The sequence below is a fragment of the Passer montanus genome, unplaced genomic scaffold, assembly GCF_014805655.1.
Source record: "Passer montanus isolate IOZ18808 unplaced genomic scaffold, ASM1480565v1 scaffold16, whole genome shotgun sequence".
NCBI lineage: Eukaryota > Metazoa > Chordata > Aves > Passeriformes > Passeridae > Passer > Passer montanus.
Window position 1 is genome coordinate 14,348,618 of NW_024363160.1, and position 25,113 is coordinate 14,373,730.

The 25,113-nt window shown below is 42.6% G+C and overlaps 1 protein-coding gene across 2 annotated transcripts in view; it reads right to left on the reverse strand.

Moving 5' to 3' along the window:
- The window catches only part of DTNA (dystrobrevin alpha), a 222,850-nt gene extending 198,858 nt beyond the window's left edge, over positions 1-23,992 (reverse strand). For both annotated transcript variants that reach the window (XM_039703021.1, XM_039703020.1), the window contains exon 1: positions 23,789-23,992. The gene's annotated coding sequence lies outside the window, so the exon portion shown is untranslated. The remainder of the gene's footprint in view (positions 1-23,788) is intronic.
- Between the last annotated feature and the right edge of the window lie 1,121 nt (positions 23,993-25,113).

Below are 25,113 nucleotides of genomic sequence, written 5' to 3' on the forward strand. Positions count from 1 at the left end.
TGTGGATACAAGACTTGCTCAGCATTCTGTTGAGTAGAGCCACTTAAGTACATGTTAAGTACTTAGAGCAAGGTACTGAAAAACTGCATGTTTAAGCCAGATTTTATTCCAGAATGCAGAATCCTGCAACACAAACTTGTGAGTTATTTGCACTTAAGAATTACTTTTTTCATTAAACTGATACGCACTGAACATTCGGGTGAATGAGTGTCTGGTGAGTTCTGATACAACTTGAGCTAAGCTATTGTCTCATATCTGAGGTAACAATGATCATGGGAATGCAAAGCAGAAAAGAATACCATAAACCACCATCCTCTACCATGCACTTGTGATGAGTAGCGACTGCTCTTCATCCATTTTAGGGCAGAACTGCAAGGCAGCACAAGCCAACACTGTCTTTGGTTTTAAAGTTTGTGCTGAAACAGCTTGGGGAAGCTCACATGGGACTGTAAATTCCACTGGGAAAATGAAAATTCTTCAACTGCCTGAAGTATCCTACCAATCCTCTAGATAAACTAGAAAACTCAAATCAAAATCAATGTCTACATGAGGTTTTACTTTAACTCTGTCTACTTAATTCAGGTAAGTGCAACCATTATTTTTATGAACTGGCCTAGGAAATCAACTTTCAGCTCACATGAAGCTTTAGCTGTTGTTTGTAATTACTTCTGGAGCTCTTGCAAAGATGTGCTGCTCTAAAATGAACCAATTTTAGCAGTTTTATTGTCTTACTCTTACCAAAGGTCTGCATAGGTTAAGTTTTACCTGTTCATAGATGTGTATAGTAGCTGAAAATAAACAAGACATGTTTGCAGGGTGCAAAGCTTAAGTTTCAAACTGAGAACATGGGAAAAGGCACAGAAGACAGTAATTAGAGCAATGAAATAAAGTTAATAAATGAAAAAATAATATCAGGAAATTAGTATCTTTCATAACAGCAGATCTGTTAATGCTCTGGAACATTTTCTCAAGGGAAGCAGTGGGAGCTCCATTACTTCGATAATTTAAAATTAGACTGACAAAAAAGTAGCAAATGTACAGCACAATAAAAAATAATTCCATACAGGAAGGGGAATGAAGTAGGTGACTAATAAGTCTTTCTTTCAAACAGCTATGAATCATACAAGTGCAGTGGTGGCTTGTATAGAAACTGGAGTTTCTATACACAGATGGCAATGCAAACTGGCAGCTCTCACACAGTACTTGTTGGAAATGGTTGGAGGATCCAATTTTTCATATACCATAAACCACAAATACACATTATTAGACTGTCTGCCTAAATTCTACAGAGACTTGATATAGCTTGCTTTATTTACCACCCCCTGTCCCCCAAACAACAAAAGCAATGCTAGTTTCATTATTGCATGCACACTTATTTTTGGGACAGAACTTCCTTAGCTAAAAGCTACTAGAGCTATTTTATGAACTCAGTGTTTCACACATAACCAGAGGTTAAGAATTTTTGGTCTCGGGTCACACCATGTTTTACTTGAGTTCAATTAATTCTCTATTTGAAGGCATATTTAAGACAAACACTTGATCTGTTGAGTACAAGTCCAATATTTCCTGATCGAAGTTGAGAGAAAGAATGAAACACAAGCTTTTTATTTGATTCTTCTGTTTTCCAATATTTTCTCAAGTACTGTAGACAGACAAGTGTTATTTGAGCTAATCTTTCCAGGCCTCGCTGTTTGACCTATGTGCTTTGTTTGCCACTACGTGACATCGAGCCCTTACAAGAGTTGTGCCACGACAGTGACATGATGCTCGGAGCACAGACTGGGGGTTAAACATTCACCACTGCAGCAGTGGTCACCAAATCAAAAGAGGGGGAAAGCAACAGTTTAAACTATTTATAGGATGGTATCTTGGATAAATCTGAACACAACATGCCTCAACTGTTTTTAAAAGCGAGACTGTCCATAAAAAAGGGTACTGTAAAGCACTTTTTGTCAAGGGTCACAGGAAGTAAAACTTACTGGGGTGCCTATTCTGCTCTTTAAATAATCACCTCCAACTACAAATTTGCAAACAACATATCAGAGAACAAAGGCAGTAATTTTCCACAAACCGTTTAGGAATTAGGAAGAGTAGGAGAATATGTTCAAACATTTTTAAATCTTGTATTTCACCATTTTTAGGAAAAAAAAAAGCAGCTCATTAAAAAAACAAACCAACCAACCTCCATAGTTTCTTCAAAGACCCTGTCATTGGAGCAGGCTGAAGATGGTCTACTATACGTTGTCTGGATAGAAAGTAGCTTAACAGTAGAAGAGGAGCAAGGAGTGCTACTTACTGCAGTTTGGAAATAACCCATTTCCTTTGCTGGCAAGTTACTTTGCCTTTGCAGTCTCTTCCCAAAGAGTCTAAGCTGTCTGGACTATTATTTTCCAATCACCTTGAGTGGTTATGCCTGTGTGTCACTGTTCAAACAACTTCATGATCAGAAAATTATACATTCAGGTTTGGTATTGGAATCAGCTTAGATGATGCAGTGATAATACTGTGCATGCAATATAGCATAAAGTACAAAATTCTGGTTTTCTTTATCACAGGAAAACACACACCAGCACATCATAACTAAATGAAAATCCTCTCTTTCTTGCATTCTCACAGTAGCACAGGAAAACTGAAATAACACAAAACTCAGTAGTACAATAAAGATATTTACCCACATAAGACTTGGTGGATATCCACTGCAATGCAAACAGCAATCTAGATTTATAAAGCAAACACTTCAAGTCCCAGAAGACAATCACTTCTCACTTAGGGCACTGGCCAGAGTCAGTGGGGTTCCTCCATCTAATTAGAACAGAAAGTCACCTACTAGAGAATTGAGGTTTGATGCAACTACATGTCTTGGGAGACAGTCAAAGCACCATTTCTAACACGTGCATAGCACAGTCAATGAAATTATAAACATTACTGTCTGATAATACTTTTATTTTCAGTGAAAGCTGTAGGAATTTTTCCTATTCTTTTCCACTTTTCAAAATATTTGCCTTCAAAACATACTTTGTGTTTCTTCTCTTTTTAACTACTATGACTGAAGAAGGGATAAAGCTAATATAAAGGAAGACAGGAGGCATAACAAAATGGAAAAATCTGGAAAGGCACAAAAAGCCAAAATATTTCTTGATGTCCTGTCACCCCAAGTGCTGCTAAACTCTCAGAATAACTTTTATCTTAGAAGGAAAGTTATGGCTGACTGGCACTAACTGTTGAAGAGAGTGCTTTGCTGTCTTCCTACAGCACAGGGAACTAGGACCTTGGGATGCTGGGCTGGTGACCAAATCCATAGGGTGGTCCTGAAGGGTTAATGAGGGGAAAAGCAGGGTGGGGGGGTTAGCATGGGTGAAAAGGAGGGTGAGGATGAGGAAGTGTGATCATCAGAGCTCTCACTCCAGTTGCTGCAGTCCTTAAAGGTTCCCCCCTTCATGTGAACTGTGGACTTCTGCTGTATAACAGGACAACTTCACATGTGCAAGGTGGGGAGTACCTGCTGCAAATGAGTGGTTTAGGGTCACTTAAAAAACCTGGGAAAGGAGGGGATCTGTTGCCATCTTATTGCAAAGGTTTCATATCTTCTTGGTGATTTTCATGAGCAGCTCCTCACAGCACTGACTCCTTCTCCTCTGCACAGCCAACAAACTCCATCTCCCATCTCGACCAGCTAACCTGCACATATCTCACTTAAGATTAATAGTTGTACAAATGCTCAAACTTACATTACATATCATCAGAAACTCTTATAGTGATTCATTACCCAAACTTACATTACATATAGTCAGAAACCTTTATACTTATATCTCTAGAATATTGACAATATCCACAGCTGTACAACTTTATAAGGTAACTCACAAGAATAAGTTAAAGGCTATATCTTAAGACAGCAACAAATTAACAGCTATAGAACTTTGAACAACATTGATCCAGCATTTGTCAAGTGTACTTATACTTATGGAATACAAACTTCTAAACTCATGCTTAATCAAAGATTCATAGTCACAATTCACAAACAGGCAGGCTTGTTCTTAATGCTTGATAATTGGCACAGCTGTAACTCCTTAGGGGCCAGATTACCTTCACCACTATCTCTATTCTCCTACATTCTATCTATCCACAGGGATCTATGACCACAATATCCTTATGACATCAAAACACTCCTTTAATTCCTGTGCAGGAAGATGCCTTACCACTTCCTAGTACAGTCTAATGTTATTATCACACTGAAGAAGATAAGGAAATGTCACATTAATCAAAAATGTTTCTCTAAAAAAGTGAGGCCTGCACAAAGCAAAGAAGCAGCACAGAATGGGTGAAAACAAGTGAAGTTCTCTATCTCACCTCAGCAACATTACCCACTGACCTCAGCCAGACATGAGTGTCACAAAAGTGACAAAGCAAGTTCTAGTGATTAACACCACAAAGCGTATTGCTTCTATATTATTAACTTTACATATTTTGCTACTGTGAGCTGGAAAGCACAGGGAATCAAGTGTCAGAAGCACTGATACCCTTCTTATACTTACATTTCTGACTTTGATTATCTGATCATAGCTTTTTCCTACATGAACAGCTTCTAAGGTACTGATCACTCAAACTCAGGTTGTTTTATCGATGTGAGTAATCCCAGATGTTCAGTGCAGTTGCTTTCATTAATAAAGACACACAAGTCTCAGGTGGTTATAGGATCAGAGCCTTCAGGTTGTGAATAGTCATTGGCTTTTCTGCCGTTAACAGGCCATTGATGAACTGCAGCTTCCTTCACATCTGACAGAGGGATATTAAGGTACACATCCATCACTGTCATTTTTCTCTTGCAACTTTTTAAAATGCAGAATCACATTCAAAAAGCAATCGATTGCAATCCAGTCACAAGCACCTCTAATGAAGCGCAGCAGAAACAATTTAGTATTAGATTTTCATCTGAAAGGTCTCAGAAAACATTTTTAAGCTCCACTTTATCTGGCCAAAAAGAAGATCAAGGTGTTTATTCCAGTCTTTGAGCCACTGAGGATAGACACATGCACTGAACTGCCTAGAGCAAGAAACTCCACTATGTAGGATAGCAAAGCTCTTTGCATAAAGTTATTGCTGCTGTAGACTGCTTGTTCTACTCACATCTGTTCTTGAGTACCTGTGTCCACAGCTATAATTATTATAATTAATTATAGCTGAAAGACAATGAGAACTATAAATTTTTAAAAGTTATTTCCAAAAGGAATTAAAAGAACTTTTTTTGAAAATTGAAAGCCTCTACTAGGATACCTGTCAATATATCTGTTATATTTTTAATTCATGTTTGTGAATACTGATACATTAGTAATAATATGGATGCAAGTTTGCACTAAACTTTTCCACACTACTCCCACCATGTGGCAGCTCTTCTTGTTCCTTGACTCCTAATCCATCCTCAGCTAACTCTAGAAGTCACAGCAGATTTATATTTTGTCATATATTGAAGAACATGATTAACTACAAATACTTCCTCCTGTAGTGGGAGCAGAAGATAAAAGCAGAATGAAACCCAGCACATTGGCTGGCTGAACTTGTTTTCAGCTTTTCTTTCTTGGAAAAAAATTTCAAATACACATAGTAACTTTCTGCAATGCAAACCATCCCATTCACAACATAACTCACAAGGAGGAGCTAGCAGTGATTTTACACTTATTTTCTAAAATACGATTATTACTTTTTGATTTTGGATGCTCAGTGAACAACCAACGCTGCTTGAAAACCAATATGATTCCCAATTGCAGATACACAAGCTAGAAGAGAAAGGAATAAAATCACACAATAATTTTCAACATAAGCAAGAAAAACACTAATAAGCATATGCTGATGTAAATTGGCTTGTATCTCCAGCACCTCAACTGAAAATCCATTATCTTTGCTCATAAAGTAGATTTGTGCACTTGACCTGCACTTTGTAGAATCAATTAATTCAGACTAAGGGATACTACTGCACAGGCAACTCTAATCCAAACTCCTACTCCTAACTGGTAAAAATTACTTTATTAAGCCCTAGACATCAAACAGGTCTATGTTATAGCACTACTGAACTTTCAGATGAGTTTGTTTGGTGCCTGATGTAATTCCAAATTAAAAAAAGAAATGCTTTAATACTAACTTTGTTTTCAAAAGAAAATGGAGAATATCAACACAAATCACCCTGAAATCATAGTATTGGCTCAAAAAAGCATCAGCATTCTGAGGGTTGGTAGTGTTGAAACAGGGCTTCAGAACTCCATCTCCCTTGTGGAGAAGCCAGCAAGAGCCTGAAGCCCAAAGTTTCTGAGCTCATACTCCCTGTTCACGACTAAAACTCTCCCAGAACTGCTCATTTACAGGGCAGCAATGCAACATTTTATCCAATCAAGTTTCATCAAAAAGAACCCCTCACTTTTCCAAGTATGCAGCAGCAGATTGAGCAGCTCTAAGAAGCATCTATCAGGTCAAGCACCTAAAGAACCATTGAGAAGCAACTCTCTGAAAGCTTCAGGTGCCTCCCATTCAGAGAGATGAGTAGCTTCTAGCAGTGGGAGAGTGGGAGCAATCCAACAGCAAGCTCTCCTCCTGGCACCACTGTGAGACAGCACAAGGCTTAAAAAGGCAGCAGCTCTCATCTACAGGTTTCCAAACCGGGAAGCAGCAAGATTCTTATGAAAATAGCTTGTTTTTTAATAAAAGGGCTTGCAGTGGCCCAAAAGAAGATACAACAGTAGCCAGCCAGTAAAACAAAATAGAAAGGAGAAAAAATAATGACACATCTCATTAAAAAAAAGGAAAAATCTATTAAATCTAGATTTAATGAAAACAGAGAAATCACATTCATGTGGCAAATCTTTCAAATTTATTTTGCCAATCACATTCAGGGGCAGAAGAAATACCATTCCCCAAAATGTTCTTCAGGATGAAATCAAAATTTTCATTTGCAGTAAAGTGGCAGTTAAAACAAAAGGTGAAATTAAATTAACTGCCCTTATACATACTTTGCAGCCATCAAACGCTTTCAATATACTTATCAGTCTTTTCTTTTTCAGCTGAAATTTTGCTTTTCAGCTTTCCTTAATCCTAGCTTTATACACACCTCTTCTTGGATCTTAATTGCTCTCATCCTACTTTCAACTCACATTTTGTTGCCCTGGGAGAAAAATTGCTTGTTTAACTAGAGCCACAAAAGGATTTTAGCCTATCCTAAAACAACATTGAACTATTCCTACCTCACTTTCATAAAATGCCTTTACAGAGGTCAATTTAAGAGTATGTCAAAGGAAAAACTAGTCCATCAAAGAAAATGCTAATAGGCATATAGACAGACTATTAAGATTACACAAATTACCACATGTAATTTCATGTATTTCTGTTTACATGTATTTGCATGCATTCACTCACTCATTCAGCGATTCTCTGCTGCAGCTTCCTGACTTAGATATAAATTCAGAGCTACAAGGATTACTGGAGGGTTGAGATTTCATCACTCAGGAGGTGAGGGCAAGGGAAGGATGTGGGTGGGTCACATCATCCATGGGGCAGGGAACAGATTTTTTTTCTGGGATTCTACACAGTCTCTTCAGCTAGAAGGTGGGGGCCAGCTTTGAAAGCCTGTCAGAGAGCATCAGACACAGAGTGTACTGATGAGGTGTTCTTGGCATCTGGGGGAGGTCTGCCTTGCAGAAAGGTTCAGCAGCTGTGGTGTGGGTAGGGTCATTAGTAATGCTGCATTCATGACTCATCCGTGGCTTATTCCTTAAATACACACACAGGCAGGAATTTTTGTTTCACTGGGCTTCAAGCTGGTCAGGACCTTCAACATAAATCTGTGTATTAGTCTGCAAGGAAATTTATCATCTGACCTTGACATGTTTCTTCCACTTTGAGAAAGAATATTGGTTCCATAGTTTCCGGCTTGTAAGGACAGGGAATGCATCCCAGAAGAAGAGATGCCTTTACAACAAGGATATTTCCCAGTTACAAACTATGCAAACAAAGACTAAGAGAGAACTGGAAGAGACTTGGTCAGGAGAACAAAACCAAACAGCAGAAATTTTAGCACGGAAGTGCTTTAACTTGAGCTGAAAACTGAAATCTTCCATCAGCAAAATCAAATGAAGTACTTCATTAAAAGCCAAGTTTAATTCATGCAGAGAAAATACATCACTTTCAAAACAGACTGAGTGTTTTTGTTTTGGGATAAGCTGTGTCTCTCTGGGCTGCTGGAGGATCTCAGCGGATTTCTAATTTTGGTGTCTTGTAGACTGGACTATGGAGCTGCTTTTGGACAGCAAAATACAACCTCCCCACTGGGCACAGAAGCTGCATACTGATGACATGCCAAGAAAAAAAGTATCTTCAGGCTGGGAAACCTGACACAGTAGGAGACAGAAAGGATGAAATGCTGCAGTGGCTCAGGAAGGAAAAAAAAAGTTCATACTGAGGTAAAGAAAACAACAAATTTGGCAACATTAAAATCCTTTGATCAAGAATTTTTAAATGAAACATTAAAAATATCTGAATGGGAAGTTTTGGGTTTGGCTACAGTTTTTTGTTGATCAATTTACGCAGAAAGCAAAAGCTTCTAGCAAAATATTCCACAGCATTGAAGATTAACTTTTTCTTTCTTTTTTTCAGTCATGTCAATTTTCTGCTTTTTTAATCAAATTCTATGTAAGCTGGGCTAGAATAAAGAGAGGCACAATGAAATTGCTCTTTGTATTCACTTATAGAATAGAAGTTGGACTGGTCTGTTCTGATGCTTCTTAGACCACTTACAAAGCAGTGTTTATTTCAGTATCAGCATCACATGTCTAAAATTCACTAGTACTGAATATTAAATCACATCTTTTTACAAGAGGGAAAAACTTCCTGGTTTACTCTCTGTGAAAACCCACAAAAGTAATAAATGTAAGTCAGAACTGATTTTAAATCTGTATGTTAGTAAACCCACTGGTATAGCTATTAATTGTCTAAAATATCAATAGCACCTCAAAAATCTTTCTGATCTTTTTCAAAGATAAGACATGGCAAATTTTGGGTCTTTTCCCCTCCCCAAACAATGTGGGTTTGGTTCTTTAAAGCTCTGTGTTTTGTATGTGTGAGATTTTCTTCCTCTCTTTTCATAACAGCTGCTTTTTTCTTCGCCTTGCTTTTGAGAACAGGCTATGCAATTTTTAGAAAATACGCACTGCAAATGAATCACCAAATGATAGTAGTTAAGCTCCAGCCATTGTGGATGCTTCTGCTGAGGGGGAGCACGAGGGTTTGCTCAGGAGCATGCAGAGTATGGGTGGGTGACCTTTGGTCAGGAGGTGCCTGTCCTGCAGCCCCTGCACACGGACAGCACGGCAGAGAAGCACAAAGCGGAGGAGAGCATCACTCACCGACTTGTTCACATACTTCTGCTCAACACAAACTTCAGCAACACCAAAATACCTGTAGGGAAAGGACACCACCTGCAAGAAGCCCACTGAAGTTACCCTATGGCTCCTCAGGAGCCTTGCAGGGGTGTGAAAAGCAAGGTCACAATTAATTCAGCCGGGATTGCATGGAAGCACTGTGCAATGGATTCCTTTCAACCTGGTAATATCCTCTCATGGAAAGGGGATTGTAGGGACTTTTTGCAGACACAAACCTCTCCTTGTACATTTTACAACCAAATCCCATATCTGGATTTAGCTCAGCATAAGCTAGCATAATCTTAAAGTCCTGGTGTATGCAGCAAAGCAAAAAAAAAAAAATCTTATTATGGCAGTAAAATCACGGCTGAGGTAAATATATTCTGAGTCTCCACTTTCAGACATTTGCAACCTTCTGAAAAAAACTGTCCTTTGGTCTAAGGATTTCTTATCTTGTCAGTTTAAAACCACTTAAAAAACAAACATGAAAAAATGTTTGCCAGTTATTTTGATTATCTGAAGTGCTCAGATAGGAAAAAAGGAGGATATAAGTGTACAAAACATGGAAGGATATAACTTCTTATCATTCGGCCTTGAAGCCTTCCCTCTGCACCCAGGGGCTAACTTGGCATCTCAGTCATGCTAAACCACCTGGGATTGCACACAAATATTCCCACAGAGTCAGCTCTAATATCAGCTCCCAAAGTTTTCATGATAGCATATTTTCCTACTTGTGCTGCAAGAGCTAAAAAGGAGGTGTACTGACAGGAACAGAAACATTTGTTATATGACAGTGTTATTAAAAACACTTAAATCTGAAAAAACCAAATCATTACTTTTAGCAGTGACCAGTGTTGTCTGGGAATGCAATAGTTAAATACTAAAGACAAATAAATATGGCTGGTAAATAAAACAATGGATGAACTCCCAACTCTTTGGAACTTAAAAGCCCCACAGTGAGACACTGGCTGACTTACGAGCTGACTTAATGTACTTCAGTTACAAATGGGAAAGGTGTTCATCCTCAGTCAGGTCACTGAGAAGAAGAGAACAATTCTTGGATTTCAAAATATCCCCCCCTACCGCAACAAGTCTCTCTGGGATTAAGGCAGGCATGGACTCCACACCATTTGAAAGGGACTCTGACCATTGCAATCCTTGTTCTTAGGACACTGACTTACTCTTTGCAGTTGTGTTTTTGTGATACACTCTACAAGTAATTACAGAAAGCCTGTTGTTCATTCTTTTTTTGCATTACCACTGGCTCTTCCCCCACCAACTCTCCCCAGTATGCTAAGAAATCCTGTTCCTTCACCTTTGCAGACATGCATCTCTGTATATTTCAGGCACATATTTCCCTTCTCTGGTGCAGCTGTGGTTTGATCTTGCCCCAGTGCACACACTGGGTGCAGCTGTATGAATTTCTGGAGCTAAGGATCTACAGCCTAGATTGTGTGTTACATTCTCCCTTTGTATGAGAAGGCACAGATTAGCCGTACTGCTTTATATTTTTTCTTAAAAGGCTTAGGAGCTAGAGTAGGTTTTTTGCTACATTTCTTGATAACTGTTCCATGTATTTTGTTTTTAAAAGGGAGATTTAAAAATAGAATATTAAAAAACCCAATGGTAACAGCAGAGTTACAAATGCTGAAGTTTTAGAAGGAACTGCTGTGGGAGTTGCTGCTAGGAATACTTACAAGTAGAAAAACACAACATTTAGGAGACTGTTAATACAGAGGCACAGACAACACAGAGCAGAACCTTGTATTTCCAAATCAAGCTAAACACCTTAATATCTAATGACATTGACAATTCACAAATAATATGCAAGTGGGTGTTACCATTTTCCAAAACAGTCACATCAAACACTCAGCTCTTGCAAGGTAGGGGAGGATCAACTTCTTTAAAAACAACAACAACAAAAAAAGAAACAAAAAGAATAAAATCTGAAAAATAAGCTGCGAAAAAAAATAGTAAAGGCCTTTTCAAGGTCTGAGCTTCCAACCACACTGCTCACATAACAAGCACTAACAAATGTTTTGATAATTCAAGGACAGTGTATGAGTGTATGCTGTAGCTTCAGTTTAAACACTGTAACACCATTTAAAATCTCTTCCTAAATTATGTTCCAATCGTTGATGTGCTCTTTCCAAATAAAAGTAGAATACAATTTGAAGTAAAGCATAAAGAGTAAATATATTCTTAATGGATTTTTAACCCTATGTTAACAAGGGATTTTTTGGACTTAGCCAAGCAGACAGCAAGAAGTCCAGGGAGTCAGCTGTCAGAGACAAGGAAGTGATAAACTTCTGGTCTGGGGTTTTGCAAACAAAGCAACACATTGTTCTTGACTGTTTGAAGACCAGTTGAAAAATGTAGATTGGCCCAGTATCTTGCACTCCTCCTTAAATGGAAATAGATGTGTGAAGAGCTAACTACAACAACATGCAAGCTTTGCTGTCATTTCAGCAGAAAGAAGGTAAAACAAAGAAAAGCAAGGAAAAGAAGCACACCACCATAAAAAACCAAACACCTTTTCCCCTCTCCCAAAACTCACTGAGAGGTATCCAGCTAGATGCTGGTAATACTGGATAACTGGATCTGAGGAAACAAGTTTCTTTGTAGCTTGGCATGTTGGTTTCAACAAATTAGGACGTAAATTTTAATACCAATGGGACAACATCACTTTTTCTCTCTGTTAAGCAGAGGCCACAGAGAATCCCCTGGAAACAAACAGCAGTTAATTCAAGTGCCCTGGTTGGTTTCCTAATAGCCAACTCAGGAGTGCTAAGGTCAGGTCCTATATGCCCACTCTCCTCTGCATTCTGAGCAAGGAGGCAGCCACAGGACCCACTGCATCAGTCAATACTGTCTCCTCTCAAGCATTCCTGCTTGAGAACATGTCCAGCATTTTTGGGGGACGGGAGGAAGGGGAGGTGAGTATCAGCCTAGCTGCTGATGTCAAAAGAAGGATGACATCCGCATCCTGCCCTCAGTGGTACGCCTGCACTTCCCCACCTGGCCAAAGGGGCAGCCACACCAGCAGTGCCCTGCCGGCAGCCGCAGGGCTCCCATCTGCAGCCCCAGAGCTCTGGGAACTGAAGGTTCTTGGGATAACCGTGACCATTTGCAGCTCTGGCAGCAGCTTCCAGCTCTCCTTCCGTTGTGTAATTCCAAGGTCTTGCAAAACACATGTCAGTGTATGTAAGGGAAATCTGGGTTTCAAGGACAAACCTCCTCGACACCTGAGTAGTAAGATGACATTGACTCAGAGGCATAAGGTTTGCTCTGAAAGATAACTTTGTTTTTAAATCTTTTTCCTTGGTTTTGAGCAGCAAATGGCATAGACATATGGGACTAGTGAGGTTTCTGCTAGTATTACTTTATTTCTGTTTCTTTTTCTTCCAAACTACTCTATTTTCTTCATCCATGTCCTTAACTGGATGCTCAGATTAAGGTGAGAGATGCAGTAAAAATACATAAACATAGGATCATCAAACACAGTATGTACAAAATGGCAGGTTTTAGAAATATTCACTGCTAAAATTTCAACTGTTAAATGAGTTTTGGTAGGCAAGGAAGACTCTGCAGCTTTTTTAAACATGAGGAAATCCGAAGGATTACATCAAACCATGTTACAGACACTGACAGATACAGGCTCTCAAGCAAAACAGCTGTCATTAAAGCTCCTGTGACTGCTTAGAACACACTGCTGCAGTCTCCTAAAAAAACCCTAAATCCATGGGAAAAGAATACCTTTAGCCTAAACTTTAGTTTCAGAACAGAGATGCAGCTCCATCTTTGTTCCTTTTCCTATGAATAAACAAAAGCAGTATGAACCATTTCTACCTCTGTGTTCACCAACAAGGGCCAGAAAGCCACAATATGGCCTGTAACAAGCATGCTCATCTCACAGCAGGAACTACAACCTCACACCTACTTTCCTAGGACTGCACTTAGCATGAAATGTGTCCATTTCATTTTATTTAACATTAAGGTCTTCCAGATACAACATCATATATATCACAACATACAACCTTCACTACTTGAAACAAGACTGAGTACTGGGTAAAAAGTCTGAAACCTGGTACCAGCAGAGCTGCTAAAATGCTGTTGTTCATTCCTCTCCTCGGACACCCATACTAGCTGCCCCTGCACATCTACAGTGACAGCAACCTGCCAAAGCCACCAGGGTTTGTGTCACTCTGTGTGACGACCAGTGCAAATAATTCCTGAGATGATTTGCATGTTCACAGGCCATCCACAGTCAATGTGCGGCAGTGGTTAAAGACAGGGCAGCTTAAATCCAGGTGCCACTGGCAGGACAGGAGAGGATCCTTGGGCTTGCAGAGGACAAGGGCACACAGAAGCAGCTGCAGGGGGAAGGAGGGAGGCCAGTGTGATGCATGACTGCAATATGGGATGTTTCTGTGTGGAGCTGGCCGGACATGGAAACAGCTGGTTCCAGGACATCTATAGAGGCAATTGAAGGTCAAAGGAAATATCTAGATCTAGTGTGACCTCTAAACCTGCATTTTTGATTACCCTCATGGCTTAAGTGTGATCAGGTTTGATCAAATGTTCACGTCATTATTCGGCAACCAAAGGAGGTCATAGCTAATGATTTCTTTTTAACTCTCAACACTCAACAACATTGTTTAGGCCTGGTGAGACCTTCCCCTATCTTATTCTAACAGGATGCCAAACTTCCATGGTTCCAAATTTTATTTATAGCACAATACTTGCACAGAAATAAGACAAACAGATTAACGCCTTCAAAAGTAATTTTCACAGGAAATGCAATACAAATCTAGCTGTGCCTGCACCCTGCCCAGAGAATAAGAGTCATTTATTGGGAAGCATGTGCCTTTTATATCTGCCCTTCTCCCCAGGTCAGTATCCTCAAAGCCTTTCTTCTAGTCTTTCCATTTGGCTACTTGGTGAACTCCAGAAGCATTTGCATTGATGGCGCAGGACTTAGCACTAGATCTGTCATATATGGTTAAGCTGCTGCTGGGCTAAGCTCCCTTTTTTATCCTGAGTGGTATTTTCTCTTTGAACTTTAGGAATTTATACAGTGTTTTATCCTTTCAAGTATCTCTACAAATTCTTCACAGGATCTACAGCACAGGCAGGGCCTTTTTATGACAGAAAGACACAGTAGGTTTTCATGCTTTGCAGTCACTGTAATATAACCCACTGCTTCACTAAGCCCACTAACATTACATTCATTATTTGGCACGGAGCTTATGGTAAAGAAGTAATTTGTTCTGATAGTCAAGTGCACCATCAAAAGTCTGATTGCCTACAACAAATCAACAGAGTTTTGTAAGCCCTGCTATGTGCTTTCATATGCTGAAAGAAAAAAAAAAGCCACAAATTGTGCAAGAATAATTATCTTTCTGCCAGCTTGTCTTCAAAATGAAGATAGGTAACTACTTATGTGTAAATGCAAATAGCAGGGATAATATGGGGCTCCCAGGGTATTAGAAAGGTAGTATTCCCTGTGGAAATACAGAACACCACTACAATGGGACAAATTAAACATACCTCTCACCAAAACATGAAGGTGAAACCTGTTCTTCTGCTTAAGGATGACAGAGAAATGTATTTTAAGCAGCATTTAAGTTACTGCCTTGTACAATAGCTATTGTGTACCTTTTCTGTACAAAAAGTTACATGCAGTTGTCCATAATAATTTGAGTCTTGATATGACTAGATAAACAGCAGTCATGAAGGGAAAAAATAGCAAAGTGCCTTTTAAGAAACATAGTGTTCACAAACACTGACTGCTTTAAAATCTTCTGCATCTGTCTAGAGAAACAGGGACTACTTTTTGAGTCACTCTAAATTGCAGTACTTACAGTATGTATCACCTTTCTCTGCAGAAGGTTATGCAGAGCACAGCCTGATGCAGTTCAGCTTCCAAAGCCCTGTCTGTGGGCTTGAAAAACCCAGCAAACTGACCATGTTACTGCTCACACTGGTTCTCTCGAGAGAATTCCTCCAGCAAGTAGTCCTGTAAGGTCAAATGAGACTCTTTGCCAAATAAGCCTTTGCAAAATCAGTTGTGCTCTGTCATGTTAAGAGAAAAGGAACCTAGCTGGAGCATGTACTAATTTAAATTAACACAGTACATCCTTCTCACCAGGTTGGGATTTGGTTGGGATTTTTTTCTACTTTCCTTCCTTTTTTTCTTTTTGCTGTTTTCAGGCTTTTTTTTCTTCTACCCTTCCCTTTTGCATTTTTTTCCTCCTTTTACACACTATTTTTTTCCATCCCGCTTTCCCCTTTTAACAGCCTACCTCCTCCTCCTGCATCCTGTTTTCCTATCCCTTTGTCCTCTCCCACTCCTTTGAAGGACTACACCTGTGTTTTTCTAAGTCCCACCAGAAGCAGCTGAAGGCAAGTGATAAGAAACTGATAAAAACCCCTTAAGACTTAAAGGCTGTATTCCTACTAGCCTGCACAAAGGGAAATGGTAGATGTGGGCTCAGGAGAGAGGGATTAAATGAGTCAAAACTTGCAGAACTCCAACACAGGGGATTTAAATTTCTGTAGCTCCCATTAACTAGTGCACACCACCATTAAACTGCTTGTTCTGGTTAATATTTAAGAAGGGAAAAAATCAGCAGAGTCACATGGTAAACATGTCTGGAAGCCTCAAAAAAAGAATAAGAAGTTAATAAAAGTGTCAAGACATCATAACCAGACCAGGAATGATGTTATCATTTCCATTACAGGAGCAAACACCTGCCTCTGAAACCTGCAGAAGTTTTAATCGCTTTCTAAAATCCATGCTCTAAGAAATTACCTCAGTATTTCCTCTCTTCAGAACAGTGCTTTCCTCACACTCATTTTGGACATCTCGCCAGGTAGGTCAATCCCCAACAAAAACCTGGTCCCGTTCTTTAAGCCAAAACACACTCCCCAGGTCTGCCCCTGTGCATTTATTGTGCTGGCTTGCAAAATTTCTCTGTGGACTGTGTGCAGTTAGAAATCAGCAGTATTGTGTGATTTGGGAGTCACACAGGCAGCTGCCATGTCTTCGGGTTAAGCATAAAGGGATTATATTAGATCTGGCAAATGTCATTTATTTCCAGGATTTGAGAAAAGATTTTTCTTATCCCAGTAATTCCAGATAATCTAACTTAAGGATCCTAGAAAGATAAAGCTGAATCTCTACTTTTATACTGAGAGTATCCAGAGCTCATTACGGATTTTGCCAAAAATCACAGATCCTTGGTTTGCCTTACCAGCTTAAAAAACTGCGTCCGCAGACCTTCCAGAATTTTAAGAGAAGACCATGGCAATTTCCAGCTGGGTATGTGATGCTATTCATCCTGCAATCCACAAGTGCTTTCTCTCCTAGTGAGAGCTGCACCTTCAAGCAAGAAACCTGTGTGCCCTAAGATAGCAAGGCCAGGTGATTCTCCAGCATCACATCTATAAAATTAAGGAAATGGGCTCAAGGGATATGGGCTTCTGCAACCAAATCCATGTGCAGACAAGTTCAAATCACCTAGCTTTCCAATGTCCTTTCTGCAGAGATGCAGCTAATGTTAACACCTTCAAAAGAATTCTACATATTTAACTATCAAATAATGTATGGCATGCATGTGTTAGCTGACTGCCATCCATGGAAGGGGCTTACCTAGGGAGTCCAGTTAACTACACAAAAATTTCGGAAGCTATGACCTACGAAGAAAGTTTGGTACGTTTTGTACTGACAAGTATTTCCACACAACTCTTGTTCTCTACAGTATTTCACACTTTAAAACGCAATTCAAAACAAAAAGTATGGCATGCATGAATTCCCACTGATCTCACGCTGTACCAGTAGCTGTGTTGGTAGAGCCTGAGCTGGTAGCAAGCTCCAAGTGGTTTGTAAGGAAATTCACTGAAGTGTCATTTTCCACATTCCCAGTTGTTACAAGAGTGCCTAGATTCAAAAGACTAAATAGCCTCCTTTGTTTATTACATAATCTGCAGAACTGCAAGCAGAGAGCAACAAGGAAAGCACTGATCCTTCCTCTGAGCACTCTAACATGCCCCCTCTGTCCAAAAGAAGTCTCTCTTCAGGCTCATTGGTTTGGCACTCAGCCGTTCACTTCAGCAGCTTTTTCCAAATTGCAGAGATCCCTATTTATTATGCCCATCCATACAATTATCTACATCTACACACATGTATGTGCTGTGCTGGCTGGGCACATTGAGGCCCATCTGCCAGGCTGGCACTGTGCCCACCGGGACGTTGGTCGGTCCATTTCACTAAAGCGGAACTGTCAGGCGGTGATGGACTTTGGTGGGCAGCCAAGAGCCCTCCTTTCTCCAGGGAAGAAAGCCTCCCAGCGCCACTCAAGTTTGTGTGGCATACCACGGGAGCACGACCATTGGCACACACGCCAAAGCAAAGAAGATTTCAAAGAGGAAAGAAAAGAGGAGAGCTGACTGGTACTTCAGACTTCGATCCAGCCCTACTTTGTGGAGGTGATTATGGCGGACAATGCTGCTGCGGCTGAGCACAGGCCAGCCATCATTTAACTTTAACTTTGGCACCAATCAAGTACAACAGGGTAATTGTGAGATGACTCAATAGATGTAAATAGCCACTATACAGGGCAATTTGGTGAGGCATAAGGGCATAGACAAATGGCCTACAAAAGGCAGCTCCTTCCATGCGCGTGCAGACTTGGTGAGTAACTCCAGCTGCCCGGGAACCTGTAGTCAAGATCAGAACTACACGCATCAGATCTTCAGCCCAAATCTTTCCAAAGAGGATCATCTTGCACATGCTGCACCCTCTCACATTTGTGTTTAAAGCTGACCTTTACTTTTACACTTGCACTGCGTGAAGACAGAGGTGGGTCATGGTTTGCATTGGAGTTTTAATCTCTCAGTGACAATAACATGCCAGGAAATGTTGCATTATCTTATACTTTTCTTTTCCTCCTGTCACCTGTGAACTTGACCACTAGGGGCCTGCTTTAGAACCTCCCAATGTGGCTATTCCTCATGGCTGGAACCAGCTTACCCACGCTCGCTGGTGTTAAGCAGGATGCAAACACAGCTCCGCCTCCGTGCACGAGCCAAGATGAACAGTTCAATGTGGTCTCCCTGTTCAATGGGTCTATTCACCCGTAAGTATGACAAGCAAATTCTGGCACTAAACCAGCAGCTCCTCTGCTCCCCAGGAATGCCCAAGGGCAAAATTATATCATGCTTTTATTTAAACCAACATGGTCAAACTTCACTAGGCAGGAGTTTTACCAGTTAATTGAACTTCCACTCACACCCACTGTGTGAGGACTTAGTGGTCAGGAAGAAGTCCCAGCTGAACTTTTGAAAAGCTGGAGACAATGCTGCAAGTTTCTTTCCCCAGCTGAGTTTAATCAGGTCAGAAAAATCTTACATTATGATAATTACATCACAAAACAGTTTATAGACATTTCCGTCACATGACATTTTAATTGCTGTTACCTCTTTAGACAACTAAGCCAAGGCAGAGCTTGTCAGCAGCAAGAGAAAAGAAAATCAAGTGTGCTTCTGAAGTCTGAATTTCTTCTTAAGAAAAATAAGCAGATATCCAGACCACTACATGAGGAAATTCCACATGTATCTTCTACTTCAATTCTGAATGGCTCTTCTGACATCTCTTCCAGCTAAGAAGATTAAAAAAGACCAAATCATTTGAGATATTGCACTGCTTCTTGACATCAATCTGGTGAAAGATTTAACTGAAAAGAGCCTTTATTTTTGTACTTTGTACATTACAGGATGGAATTCTGTTAAGTTGTAATCTCTTGAACAATTATAGAAATCACTGTATTTCTCTTTACAGGCTGCTCTGCCTACACAGAGAGAGCATACCTATAAAAATGCAGCAGCCCCTCTACAAGAAAAGGTACAGCTCAGGATTTCCCTCTGGGTCCTTGTGCCATATGCACAGGCATGTGAACTGTCAGCGGTGCTTCTCACACAATCAGTACAAATACAGCGCTTCCAAGAGGAGATGACGTCACACATTTTATAGTAAAGGCACTGCATGAAACAATCACAGTCCCTAGCAGCAGCTGTGGGTGTGCCGTAGGTAAGTCAAACAGCTGTGATCTCCTTCTCTCTTCAATGGGATGGAGAGAATACACAAAGACTGGATTTATGTCATTGTAATTGAGGGAAGGATTTTGCCCCATACAAAACACGTGCCTCCAGACATTGTCTATCTTAAGCAGCATGCCAAAAACCTGGCTCAAGTGAAGTGAACTGCATCAGGGCAATTAGTCTCAGATTTGGACATCTCCACACCAGCACACAAAGACCACTGAAAGTTCCAAGTTCTTACAAGTGGCTTGACATTTTATCTCAGCTGCTCAGACCGCTAAACCTTCCCTGCACTGATTTCTCCACAAGTGACACCAGATCTATACATCCACAAGTGACACCAGATTCCATACATCTAAAAAATACAATAGATGCATCTAACTTAAAAACAGATTAAGCATTTACACTTTAATTGGAATTTATACAATTTAGATCTAGATTTGCACATCTTTCCTATATGGTTTTCCGTATGTCCTCATTGTAACAGTTTCCCAATTTAAGGCAATGTGAGAAGACAGAAGGTTTTTTTGCAAGACCACGAACACACACACCCCCTACCCCAAAACCAACACTAACATCTGCAACAATCACAATATGGTAACTGGCTACACAGGAGATTAAAAATATACAGATCAATAAAGTTCTGCTACGATTTTCAAACGGAAATCTCATGCAATTTTTTCCAAACACGGTCCCTCTAGTAGCTTTTGTAATGACATTGGAGAGGGAGACATTGCATTACACTCTTCAAGCCATTCTGATAGTCCCACACATAATTTCCCCCCTGCCTCCCCCCGATTTTCAGCAAAAGTGTCATTCTTGTGCTGTTTGTGTAAGTGGACAGAATTTCAAGCATCTGCTCCCAAATGATTATAAATCAAGGAACCTTCATGCTCCATTAGCTTGAGAAGATAGCGTTATTAATGACTGCTATTCAAGGAAGTTCACAGTAAGTGTCTAAGTGAAGACACCTCTGATGTAAGGCTTTGTTTTGTTTCCAAAAACAGCTGCGTGGGCAAATCTTTCCTCTTGCTGTTTAACATATTTCTGAGGCTACCACTTCTAAGAAATATCAATTATTTTCGTTAGCTTAGCAGTTGCATCAGTTTCCTCTGGAAAAAGAAACAATACTGACATTCCACAGCAATGCTCATGAAAAGTCATTAGCTTAACAAATACTGGGGCCTATGAAGATGCAACACTGCTCTTACTCTGCCATTCTTTATCCAGTTCCAGAAGTCTGAAAAAGCTGATTGAACTCTAAGGCACAAAAAGAGAAAATTTAAGTATTAGGTTGTATTAAGTGGTCTTGAAACTATGTAAGAAACTACTGGGTATAGCCTGGCAGAGCCGATTTGCTCCACAGGTTAATATACCATGATTTCCTACATGATCCTAACCAGCAGCCTTTTATTTCCATAGAAGTAGGACCAACTCTGCAAAGAAAAGGCGAGTCAGAGGTCTGATTAGCTGAGTTTTCTGCCTGTTAGTTACTTGCCTAGGTGCACAATGGATGTGAGGCAGCACATGCATGAATACCACACAATACTGAATTTCAAGATAAGAGATCTGACTCATCACTCCACTGCACCAGTTTTATGCCTACGGGGCTCCATGTTCTTCCATGGTGACTCAGACCCAAGACTCCCCTCTCTCCAGGAAAAACATGACAAGTCATGCAGTACATGTCAGACTTACCCATCAACTATAATCCCCATTTGCACTGCAAAACTAATTGGAATGTAACATTCCATACCATTTGCATCTTGCTGTTAAGCCTAGAGATAGGAATATATACAATTAATGTAAAGAGCAGCAGTTTAAAATATAGTCATTGGAATTAACCCTAGTACACCTGGCAATACAGTCAAGGAACCCTGTTTGAGAAAGCAGTCCTTTCCAAATGTAAGTAGTGTCAATATGGGCATGCTGAGATTAACAAAATGGAATTAAGGAGAAGGAGATTAGTCGCTGGAACAAAAAGTTTCTCTGAAACAGTTCTCATTGCAAGACTGCTGCTTTCACTTTTCTAACCCGAGGCTGCTGAAACACAAGAAACTTCGAACAACTCTAAGGTAGGCATTGACTGTTTCTTCCAAAAGGACACGCTGTGTTTACGACAGCTATTTTTGGCTTTCAACTATAAAAATATAAAACACCATGAGGCCCATTTTCTTCTCACAGCTTCATGTCTGTATATATTCGTTGATTTCAGTGCAATTATATCTGATTATTTGCCTGGAATGGAAGTTAGATCAGTGCTGACCCTTATAGGCAATTCTGAATGGATTTATACTAGGCAAATGTGTAAGAGGAGACAATCTACTCCACAGTCTGCCAGCATCCAACCATAGAAATCAAGGAAATAATTAATAAAGGTATAAACCTTCAAAGCCAAAGCAAACAATTAATCCTTCACCTTGCTCTAAACCTTAAGGGATTGGTATCCAGCAGTTTACCATAAGATACCTTGTGTTTTTTTTCTGGTTTTTAGTCACAGAATCAGTGGGTTACTCTAGAACGCAGAGATCACTGCCACAGGTGTCTGTGCAGGATTGGGTCCTGAGCTACTTTGCAGACAGAGTTGAATCTACGATGGTTGATCCTGCACAGTTCAGCCACGCTGGGCCCTGGTGCACACAACCAGTAACACACTGAAAACTGCTTGTGGAAACGATTACACACCACTGGGGAGTCACACATACTGAGTATTACATGCATAAACCATCCACTTGCTTGTGATGGCAGAGGGCACATGTATGTAATTTTCTATTTACTACCACCACTGCAAGATGACAGCATCTCATTCTGACTACACTTATATCCCACTGAGAGGTCAAGGCAGAAGATGGTATTGTATGTGTGCTTTTCTACAGGAAGGCAAGATTTATTCTGAGACATTCAGTTCTTTGAGATTTATCTGTCTTATGAAAAAGAAAAAACAAAATCCACAAAAAAACCACAAAACCATCCACTGCAATGAATACAGACTTCGAATAAATGCAGGACCTTGACTTCAACAGGAAGGTGAAACCCAAAATTGTGTCAGTAGGATCATTCTCTTTTGAGGAGCACTATAAAGACATGAACTTAAAATAGACATAGCTCTTCTCTCATGCTCACTTACCCTTTTACAACCAGAAACCAGGGTGACTTAAAAACCTAGCACTTACTACTCTTTGGTTGCCATAATTTTATTAGTCTGGTCAAGTGGCAGTCACAGATGTGAGACACAACCTGGTATCCAGGTAAAAGTTATGGAAACAGCTCCATAGCTCATGACACTGTTAAACCACAGAATCCTTGCCTTTATTCCCATTATTAAAATACTTCTACATCCAAAAAACAAGGGAAGAAGCAGAGGTACAGCATTCAGACCTGATCAGCAAGTTACAAAACTTCAAACACAACACAATATATTGAAAGCGTACTAGCACCAAATCTGTGATGCTGCTTATATACTTGAACCTAAGGTGAACCTCTCCTTTTAACATCTGGGTCACCAGGAACGATCAAGGATTACCAGACCGCACTGCTTCCTACCCATGCTTGAAGTACTACTAAAGTACTACCTAAACCATCACCCATGCTGGGAAGTGGATCCAGTGACTAAGTACCCGATTCAGCGGTGGCCGGCAGTATTTCACTTTGGGTGGTAGCTGGTCTCTAGCATGGGAGTGTAGAACAAGGCAGTTTGGCTGCAACGATCGAGATTTTCACCGCCCAGCACCAAAGTTTGCCAAGGAGCCGGTGAACGCACAGGTAAGGCAGTCGCTGCCGCGCTGCGGGGCGCCGTCCTTTCGTCACTTTTACCTCAGCCGGCTGCAAGAGGCGACAGCGGGCGAGCAGGGACAGCCCACCGGGTCCCCAGGTGGTCTCCAGGGTCCCCGGGACCTGCTGCACGGCGCGGCTGGGTGGGCGACAGGAGCGAGTGCCGTGCCGCATGCCTGTGCACACTCGCACGCCGGGAGCGCCTCAGCGGCGCCTGGGGACAGGCGGGAGCGCCGTGCGACCCCACCGGGGCGGCCTCGGCAGGGTGGGGGACGAGGGGGATCTGCCCCCCGCCTGGCCCACCCTCCGGAGGCCGCCCGCCACCCCCCGACCACGGGGCCGATGGGGAAGCCCCGGCGCCCCCCGCCCCGCACGGGCACAGGGCAACAGGCGGCTGCGCCCCCCGCCCGGCACCTCGCACCCGCTGCCCCGGTCGGGATCGCTACCTCGGGAAGGCTCCGTGCGCTCCCGCCGCCGCCTGCTCCCGCCGCCGCCGGGGCGGATCAGCTGATATTTACCTGTGAGGTAATGCACGCTCCGTAAGGTCACCGTGCACCCGCCGCCGGCACACGGTGCCAGGCAGGAGGAGGGACGCGCCGGGAGGAGCGGGAGTTGCTCCTGCTCCGCCGCCGCCGCGCACGGCGCCGGAGCGGGGCGGCCGCGCCGCGCAGAGGCAGAGGCGGCCGCTGCCGCTGCAGCTCCTGGCACATGCTGCAGGTGTCAGGCGCCCTTCGCAGGCTGAAGCCGCCGCGAAGCCGCTGCCCGGCCCCGGCGCTCCCCTCGGGAGACGCTCCCCCGCCAGCCCCGGCGGAGAGGGGGCGGTGGGAGGGATGACGTAGTGGGGCGTGGGGCAGGGGCGAGGCCGGCCGGCGGGGCCGGGAGCCCCCTCCGGGCCCCCCGAGGGCGCGGCTCCGCCAAGGGGGTGCGGGCGGGACCCCCCCATCCCTGTCGGAGCGGCGGGCGGGCCGGGGGAGCGGCGGGGCGAGCGGGGGAGAGGGATGATGTCATCCCCTTTTCCAGGGGAGGGCGGGGCCTGCCCGCGGGAGGAGGTGGGCGCGACGCCGCGGCTCCCTCAGGAGCGGGCGAGGAGGGGGATGCGCACGGTGCCGGCCTCTCACGGTGCCCAGCCGCCCAGAGGAACCAGCGCTGCCCCGGGCCGGGCCGGGCTGGGTGGGCGCCGTGCCCGCGGCGGGGGGCGATCGCTCCGTGCCGCAGCAGCGGGTCGTGGGGCAGGCACCGGGGCAAGGCACCCCACCCCGGGCGGGGGTCCCCGGGAGTCCCCGCTGTGGGTCCCAGCTCCGGGCGGGGGTCCCCTGTAACCCGCACCAGCCCGCCCGGCGGTCCCGCTGCAGGGCGCAGAGCGGAGCGCAACTTCGGCAGCGGCACGGCCGGCCGGGGAGGTATCGGGGAAGGAGCCCTCCATGCGGGCCGCCGCCGCAGCCCTTCCCCGGGAGCCGCGAACTGCAGGTGCCGGTGGCGGGGCACATGCTCGGCTCGGCGCGGCTCGCTGCTGACAGCAGAGGTTGGCGTGTGGGTGGCTGTGCGGGCGCCTTCCAGCACATGGGGTAGCCCGGCTGCCGGGAGTGACGAGCAGCGAAAGCTTCTGCTCATCCTGCGGTTCTCAAAATGTGCGCATTTGGGTTTGCTGGAGAAATGGTCTCCAGCGCTCGGTTTCTGTGACCCACTTATTTTTCCCTAACTGGTCAGGTAAGCCATAGGGATTAACCATGTAGGCTTAATACACAGGTACCCGAGAGGAAAATTAAGCACCTTTCAGAGTAGCAGCCTCAGGTTTCCTTTCATCTTCAACCATCATCACCTTTAAATAAGACACAACTATCTG